This window comes from Schistocerca piceifrons, chromosome 5 (genome assembly GCF_021461385.2).
Source record: "Schistocerca piceifrons isolate TAMUIC-IGC-003096 chromosome 5, iqSchPice1.1, whole genome shotgun sequence".
Classification (NCBI taxonomy): Eukaryota; Metazoa; Arthropoda; class Insecta; order Orthoptera; family Acrididae; genus Schistocerca; species Schistocerca piceifrons.
In genome coordinates, this window is record NC_060142.1 from 497,014,242 (window position 1) to 497,023,197 (window position 8,956).

The 8,956-nt window shown below is 36.1% G+C and overlaps 1 protein-coding gene across 1 annotated transcript in view; it reads left to right on the forward strand.

Annotated features, from left to right (window-relative positions):
* Positions 1–4,742, forward strand: part of LOC124797944 (repressor of RNA polymerase III transcription MAF1 homolog) — an 80,768-nt gene extending 76,026 nt beyond the window's left edge. Inside the window, exon 7 of the mRNA XM_047261084.1 lies at positions 2,426–4,742. The gene's annotated coding sequence lies outside the window, so the exon portion shown is untranslated. The remainder of the gene's footprint in view (positions 1–2,425) is intronic.
* Positions 4,743–8,956: the final 4,214 nt, after the last annotated feature.

The following is an 8,956-nucleotide window of genomic DNA, read 5'->3' on the forward strand; positions in this document are numbered from 1 at the left end:
TTTATATGGGAATGAGCCCCATTTCCTAAACCTCACCAGTCCTTTGCCTTCTTCCTTCCCCTTCAACCCTTCTGCCAGAAACGTTCAAGCTCCAAAAGCTTGAACGTTTCCTTAACTTTTTTATATGTGTTTTCTCCTGCTGCCACTTGCTGAGTAGACTTCTTACATATCCATTATATCATACGAGCCTTTCCCCTGTGGCTTCACTTGAGTATTGGTTTGACAAATATATGGAACACACTTCCTCCTCCCCCTCTGTGTACACCTCTTCCTCCTCCTGCCTGTCCAGTTCATCCTTCCATCTTTATCTATATCCTCCTCCACATTTTCTCTAACTCGTCATCTTGTCCTCCCCCTCTCATTGTCCATTTCCTCCACTCCCTCTTCCCTCTCTACCCATATCTTCCTCCCCCTCCCTCTGACCATATCCATTTCCCTCTCTTCCCAACTCCATCTCCCCTTCTTTCCATACCAACCTCCCCCTCTTCCTTTTCCATGTGCCCACTACCCATCCACACCTTCCACCCTGCCCCATGCCCACCCTGCCCCATGCATCTCCCCTTCCCCCCCCCCCCCCCCTCTGCCTGCCCATTTGCTCCTCCCACCCACAATTTCCATCATCTCCTCTATCCATCTCAACCTGTCTCTGGCCGTGTTCTTCGGCACATGTAGCCCCTACAATACAGTTTAATAAAGAAGGTTGATACTACTCCCACTACAGGCCAACCTGCATGTCGGGTCCCAGAAAACAGTTTATTGCCTCTGACATGTACGCTGCCCTGCAAAGCTGGTTGATTTGGCAGGCCAATACTGTCCCCACACAATACATCTGTCGTGTAGGGCAACTGTATGCCAGGAACTATAAAAAACATTTTTGGCTGTATCTCTGCTCTGAAATGATTGGATAGATCATAATTATGAGTATGGTGCATTTAGTATCTATTCTTTATGTTCTGATTGTAGTTTCACATTAATTACAAACTACACTACAGTCAAAAAGACACTATTGTCACTAACCTGTATATGAAATTTTTGTGGATTAACATTAATAATAATAATAATAATAATAATAATAATAATAATAATCGTAAATATTCAATAGAATTTCATATTTGATTGGTGCATAAGTTCGTAGTGTTTTTATTTTGCATGTTGGTATTCTGGCTGCTGTGGGTTTGTTTATTGATTGTCATTTTTTATTTGTAGTTCACTGTTGCTATTTGAGTTTACACTTGGCCATTTTGTCATTTGGAGACACTGAGTGGAGCTGTGGATGCTAGAAAATGGAGCACCAAGTGGAGAAATCAAAAAATTTCTGATATGCTCTTCTGTTTGACTTCAGTAGGGAGATGACATCAGTGGCAGCCAGAAACATTTGCACTGTGTATGGGGATAATGCCATTGGACAGAGTATGGCAAGAAAATGGTTTTCCCATTTTAAGGCAGACCGTTTTGACTTTGCTGACCTTCCACATACAGGAGGACCTTCAGGGTTTGATGAAAATCATTTAAACACATTGATCCTCGATTATCCGCATCAGTGTACTCATGAACTGACAAATGTGATGAACTGTGGTTATTCCACCATTGTGCGACATTTGCATGAAATGGGGAAGGTTCAAAATAGGGTACTGCATGCTCTTAAGTCAGAATCATAAAAATAAGCAGGTGGGCATAAGTACATCTCTGCTTGGTCATCATCAATTGGCATGTGAAGAACACCAACCATTCCTATCCTTTATCGTTATTGGTGATGATAAATGGCGTCTTCATTCTAACTAAAGGAAAAGAAAGGAATGATTGAGCCCAAACAAAGTAGCAACTCCCCTTACAATGACTTGTGTGTATCCACAAAAGTTAATGTTATGAATCTGGTGGAACAGCGACAGTGTGGTGTACTATGAATTGCTTCTCTGAGGTATAACTATCACTGACAAAAACTGCTATACAGGAATTGGGTTGGCAAGCTGTTCCACAGTCACATTCTTGATGTGATCTTGCACCATCAGATTCTCATCTTTTCCACTTTCTATCAAACAGCCTTCAAGGATCTTTCTTTCTGGATGAAAATGTGCTTTGAACCTAGCTCGGCAAGTTCTTCATCTCAAAACTATGCGATTTCTACAGCCACGGAATTGAAAAGTTACCCCATTGTTGGCAGACTTTTCTAATAGTGAAGGAGAACATATTATTGATGACTAAAATCTCTGTTGTGTGTATCTGTGTGTGTTCATTAAACTTATGGAAAAATGATATGAACTTGTGCACAAGTCCACACTGCTAGTTTGCCTACAAATTTGTTTTTCACAAACATCTATTTTTCTCAAATCTTTGTTTCTGTGCTTTGGGCCCTTGCGGTTCTTCATGCCTTAATTCGTTTGTGAAATACGTGTAAAATATCTGGTTAATATGTATTGTGTTACAGGATAAACAACTAATGCTGCTCTTCAGTGTTGACATCAGAGAACACTTTAGAAGAAGAGACAGAAGCTTTTTGGCAGTAAAATAATAAATTTCAACTTTTGTGAATTGTCAGAGTGGCTATCCTGTTGTTTAGCATATTACAGAAACATAGCTTACAATTTTTGAACTAATTTTAATGTAAATTTCATGTTGTGAATGCTGAATAGTTTAATTTTTATGGTTATTCTGATGAAGTAAACTTTGACTTTCTGAGTCATTTTAGTGCTAGACAATACAGTACTAGTAGATGTAATCTGTAACTTGCACAAGAGTTTAACTGATAACCTAGGGAAAGATTTGGTATTTGCATTTATGCTGAATGACAAAAGCTTTAAAGAATTTGTGTGGAGTATAAGACTTAATTTCTTCATTCATGTGTTTGTTACCTGTACTTGCTGTAAAAATATGTTATTAATTTGAGTGTTCCATAGCTGCATGTACAGTACCAGAATTTATAGTTCAACATTTACTTGTACTGCAACACATCTCTGTATAAGGTTGTCTTACCTGTATCTCATGTCTTTTTTCCTGTTTTATGCTAAACGACCTGTTTGGATATATCAGAATTTACAACATAACAGCACATGTTAATAAGTAAAACACTGTTCTTTTACTTTGAAAAACTCACGTAACTTTTTTAAATTGTAGTAAGTGTTCTTGTTCTTTGTTTTTAGTGCATACACTCTAATAAGAATTTCTACATTTGTCAATGGCAGACTTGGTAATTTGTGATCTTGCTACTTGTTACATGTAGCCTGCTGTGCTGTATGTATCTGAGTTATACATGGATCTTTGAACACAACATTGAAGACAGATACATTTGGCATTGCTGAAGCAGAAGTGAAAGATACAACAAAAATATTTTTTTTTCAGCTGCACCAGTGTGTGGAAAAGTTGATTTATTATTTCATTATAGTATGTTCTGTTTATATGTAGGTTATAGATATGTTTTCTTATTGACCCAGATGAAAGCAGCAGACTTATGCTTTCCCAATTTGTTAAATATTTGTCAGAATGTAATTTGAACGTAGTAGATAGGAACATTTTCTTGATTTAGTAACATGACTACATATTGTTTGAAGTCATGTATTTATCACAGTTTTCAACAACAAAAGTGCTTTTTATGCGATTATGTCAACCTTTTTTGTTCTAAAGAGGCTATGTAAGAAAATCCTTTATTGTAAAGAATAGTAGTGCCTTTGATGATAGCAAAATAAGACTTTATTAGTAGGTTGCTATAATGTTACATTCATGAAGAAAAATGGGAGTTCACTGCCCATATTTGGAGAAACCATAGCCACCCCATTACTTGACCGTGGTGACATGCTTTCTTGCTTTGTGTCTATAATCCTCTCTGGACTGAGTTACTTTTGTGGAAACTTGATGGTATTGTATCAATAATTTAAGGCTCTAGCTGGGCGGGCTTTCATTCATGTTGGTAGTGAACTGGCTCATTTATATGTCATTATTGTTGTTTTTGTGTCTTATTATGTCAGTCTTTGTTTAAGGGACAAACAATATAATCTCCATAAAATAAGTATCTTGTACTTATTCTCGCACTTAGGTGTGTGTTAAAATAGTGCTATTGCCAGTATTAGGTATAGAGTTCACAGTACTGCAACAAACTTCACTATCTGTCCTCTATTATTGCTGTGTCCTTTTACTATTAATAATACATAGAAAACTGACCACCAGTATTTTATTAACACTTTCATTATGAGAACTGTGTAGTAGTTATCTTCACCATATGATCTGCTGCAAGGTATAGCTTTAGATCAGACATAATTTCATCTGTTGTATGGTAAGGTAGGTTATGTATTCTGTGTTTGGTGTAGAAGTCGCTCAATCCTTTGCTAAGAAAATTTTGTAGATTGTATGATATGAATATACTTTAGTCAGTATCACTTATCTCACAAAAACACAACATTTTTATTTTGTATACTTTCTGAGTCTGACTCACATTGTTAATAAGTGCATAAAATGCTTATGGTAACTCTCCAGTGAAATTTACACTGACATAAGGTTTATAAATCAAGACTTTAACATAGTTCAGTAGCATGATAAGCAAATGTTTTATTATTATTATTATTTGGTTAGAAATGTGTACATAATGTAGATAAATTCGTTACTTACATTAATATATGATGCACATGATTAATATATGATGGTAATTTTGATAATTACCTTCCAAAAAAAGTTAGTACAAATACAATTGCACTGATGTCTACTTTTGCGAATAGTATTGTTATCTAATTTAATTTATATGTACCACCGTATTTTTTAAAATTAAAGTTGTTTTGACTGTACAACTGAAAGAGTTTTATCACACTCATCCCTCTGTCCATTTACGTAAATTGCGTGCTTTCTCCTTTCGAAGTATTGAGAATATCAACAAACAAAGAACTCTTTTCATTAATACCGTAGACAGTGAAATAGAATCTTGTTTGTTTGCCACATTCCAGAAAATGTGTTTTCTTTTGAAGTGTATATTAAAAGACTAAAACTAAACTGATGGACAGTTTGATGTAATTTTTTTTTGGTTTGCCATGATTTCCATAAATCACTTGAGATGAATGCTGGAATGATTCCCTTGAAAGGTCACAGTGGATTTTCTTCCTGTTCCTTTCCTAATCTGAACTTGTGCTCTGTCATTGATGACAACATTGTCAGCAGGATGTTAAATTCTAATCTTCCTTCTCTATTATTTGAAAGAGAACATTTATCTATCAGCGATACAAAGTATCTGTGGAGAAATAATAATGTATAAAGACAGTAGTCTGTTATTTACCCACTTGAAAAGTGTAGTATTGCATAAAAAAATATTATTGTGGTCTTAAGTGGAAGACTAGTTTAATGCAGCTCTCCTTGCTACTATATCCTGTGTTTTTCTCTGAATAACTATTGCAACTTACAGCCATTTGAACCTGCTGCTATATTCATCTCCAAGTTATCCTCTATAATTTTACCACCTATAGCTCTCTCCAAAACTATGGTAAAACGGGTCTACTTTAACACCTTTTAAATGCGAAACATTGAAGCAAGTAATCCAGAAATCTATGCAGCTTTATTATGAGAAAAAGATAATTACATCAGGCAACAAAATAAAAATTATGTGGGATATAGTGAAGACAGAGACAAGTCGAGCAAAAAAGGAAGAGGAACAGATAGCTCTAAAAATAAATGAGACAGTGGTAACAAGTGCGTGTAGTGTTGCAAACCTCTTAAACAAGTACCGTATTTACTCGAATCTAAGCCGCACTTTTTTCCGGGTTTTTTTGTAATCCAAAAAACCGCCTGCGGATTAGAATCGAGTGCAAAGTAAGCAGAAGTTCTGAAAAATGTTGGTAGGTGCCGCCACAACTAACTTCTGCCGTCAAATATATGTAGCGCTACACAGGCATGCTTTGCAGGCACAAAGATAAATACTGGCGCCAAAACTTCTGCGTCAGTAAATAAATTTTAAAAAAAGGTGAAAGACGAGCTTTTTTCTCCGCTCAGAGTTTCGACCACTGCATTTTCATACATTACCCAACGAAGTAAATACAAATTCCGTATTGTTCATCTTCGAATGTAGCAGCATTTCAATGTACTACGAAAATTTGACTGGCAAGACTGTTTGGGATGTTTGTCAATATGGCCAACTCTACGTTCTGAATTTTTTCTTTCCTGTGAGAAGAGATGGTTGCTAATAGGAACTTTTATGAACTGTGAATCACATGCAGTATTCTCTTCATCATAAGAATAATATGAATATAAACATTTTGCTATGTATTGTTTCGTGTTTGCTGCTATCTCATTTAAATCCTGTCTGCCTAATAAACTACGAAACTAGAGTGAGACAACAGCAAACGCGGAAGAATATACGTATCATGTCATGTTTATATTCGTATTATTCTTATGCCTAATAGTGATACAGTCAGAAATGAAGCATGGCAATTGACTAGATTTTTAAATCTAAGATGACTCTAATTTCTGTGCAGAATGATATGTACTAAAGAGGCATCTGCAAAGATTTTCAAACGAAGAAAAATTTCCGCTAAACTCTCATTCAGAACTTCTATCATACGCAGTATATTATTTGGTTCTTGCTGATCATTATCAAAGAAAGCAGCAGTGTAAGTAACAGCAAATAGCTGTCTCTTGCCATTGTTTCGCTAATGAGACGATTTCTCTCTCTTTTTTTTTTTAAGCAGCGGTAGCGTGCACAAACGCAAGCCATGCCGCAAGCGGCAACAGGCTGTAAACACTCATTATCAGAATGCAGCAAACAGTGCCTGACACAGTACAGTAATGCATTTTCAGCTTAGAGTGATGTAAACACCTATAACAAAGAGAACGGTGCTTATCAGATCAAAGAAAAATAAGCAATCAATTCAAACCAGATGAAGCACATGAAAAAGAAAGGGTACCCGTATAAATACGGACGGAGCGCCTGACGCATAGCAATGGCTACCTGGTAAAGCTTAACTGCTAAGCTTACAACTCGAACCAAACTACTGTAGCTGTATTGTCATTCATTCGACCTAAATTGTGTCTCGTCTTACAATGGACCGACTTTGTTTCGATTTGAAGGTGTGGCCTAAACTTTTCTCTCCCCTTGAATTTCGAGTCTCAAGTTTCAGGTGCGGCTTAGATTCGGGAAAATTTTTTCCCTTGATTTCGAGTCTCATTTTTCAAGTGCGGCTTAGATTCGAGTAAATACGGTACTTTGTGTCTGTTACTGACAGCTTGGGATTATCAGGTTCAGTAAACAGTGCAGTGGAATATCTGAGACCAGTCTTGACAACTAACTTTAGTAAAATGGAAATAACATTCACATCTCCCAGAGAAGTAGCATCCGTCATAAATTCCTTAAAATCAGTGTATTCTATTGGTTATGATATATCAACGAGTACTCATGTGAGTTGAGTCCTATCTTAAGCTACTTTTGTAATCAATCTCTTATTAGCAGAACATTTCCAGACTGTCTAAAATATGCTGAAGTTAGCCCCTTTACAAGAAGATGGATAGAGAGATACCGGCAGACTATTGATCAGTTTCACTTTTGCTGGCTTTTACAAAATTATTTGAAAAGGTTGTGTTCAAGTGTATTCTTAAGCATCTAAATAATATATTGTCCAAGTCACAGTTCAGGTTCCTTAAGGATTCCGATATAGAGAAGTCTGTTTACACAAACACTACTCTGTGAATCACAGCATTCTCTTAAGTAAATTAGAATATTATGATGTCCCTGGTAGTGCAGTAAAGTGGTTCGAGTCTTATCTAAGTAAAAGGAAACAAAAGGTGTCATTGCATAATACTTGGGAAGTAAGCATTCAGTCTTCATCTGATTGGGAATTAATCACATGTGGTGTTCCTCATGGTTCCATCTTGGGTCCACTGCTTTTTCCTGTGTACAGTAATGACCTCTCGTCTGTTACATTGCCAGATTCTAAGTTTAGTTTGTTTGTAGATGATACAAACATTACAGTAAATAGTACGTCAAGTACAGATTTAAGAAAGGCTGCTAATAGGATTTTCACTGGCATTAATAAATCGTTGAAAGCTAGTTCACTGTCACTAAATGATGAAAATACCCACTATATGCAGTTCAGAAACTGTAAGAGATTTCCTTCCAGAACTTGTATAACATTTGAAGACATGCCGATTGAAGAGGTTGACAGTGTCAAATTTTTGGGTTTACAACTTGACAATAAATTCAGTTTGGAAGGGCATACCACAGAATTGCTGAAGCCCCTAAACAAGTCGTATTTTCAGCGAGAATGATGTCATATGTAAGAGATATAAACATAAAAAAACGTGCATACTTTGCTTACTTTCATTCTGATATGTCATATGGGATTATGTTGTGGGGTAACTCATCAAACCAAGCTAAAGTTTTTACCCTGTAATAAGACACATTCATGGTGTAAGTTCAAGAACGCCATGTAGAAACCTGTTCAAGTAACTTGGTATTCTAACCACTGCTTCTTGGTATATTTATTCCGTAATGAAATTTGTTGCAAGTAATGTGTGTCTATTTCCAACCAATAGCTCATTACGTGAAGACTTACCTTTATCCAGAAAGGGGTCCAATATTCAGGAATACACATTCTCAATAAAATGCCAGCAACCATTAAAAACTTGGTTTCAGATAAAGCACAGTTTGAAAAGAATGTTAAAGATTTTTTGATATGCCACTACTTCTACTCTATAGATGAAATATCTTAACAGGGACTGTTAGATCAGCTTAAGTGAATATGTGTGCTGGATTTCAGTTTTGGCAGCACTTGGTCACAACAGTCAAGATTTGGTATTTTGTGTGTATTAATTAAGGTAAATATTAGCAGTTCCAGTTTACGGTACTGTATACACATATTTTGACAATCTGAAAAATGAGCAGGGTACTGAGTATTATATTCAAATGTTTTATGTTATACTTTGTGACTTGTTCACACCCGTGACAATCATCTCATTTTTGGGTGTATTGAACGAAAACTGAATCTAATCTAAG